Here is a 381-nt window from a genome sequence, read left to right on the forward strand (position 1 = left end):
ACTAAAGGGACTTCAATCTCAACCAGAACTCCGCAACCACAAGAGTAGGCTATCTGTGAGACAAGAAGATGCATTAATAGCATNGATAGTATCACTTGATATACGTGGCGCTGCCCCAAGGCACTTTCAAGTACGAGAGATGGCCAATATTATCCTAGGCGCTGATTCTGTCGCCCCCCNAAAGCCAGTAGGAAAGAACTGGGTAACAGAGTTTATCAAGCGTCGCCTGGAGATTAAAAGCAGATTTGCTAGAAAGATCAATTGCTAAAGAGCACTATGTGAAGATCCGAAGGTTATTGATGCTTTTTTCGACGAGTTGCAGAAGGTTAAAGATCAGTATGGTATCGTGGATGAAGATATCTATAACTTTGATGAAACTGG

The sequence above is a fragment of the Aspergillus sydowii genome (genome assembly GCF_001890705.1).
Source record: "Aspergillus sydowii CBS 593.65 unplaced genomic scaffold ASPSYscaffold_8, whole genome shotgun sequence".
NCBI lineage: Eukaryota > Fungi > Ascomycota > Eurotiomycetes > Eurotiales > Aspergillaceae > Aspergillus > Aspergillus sydowii.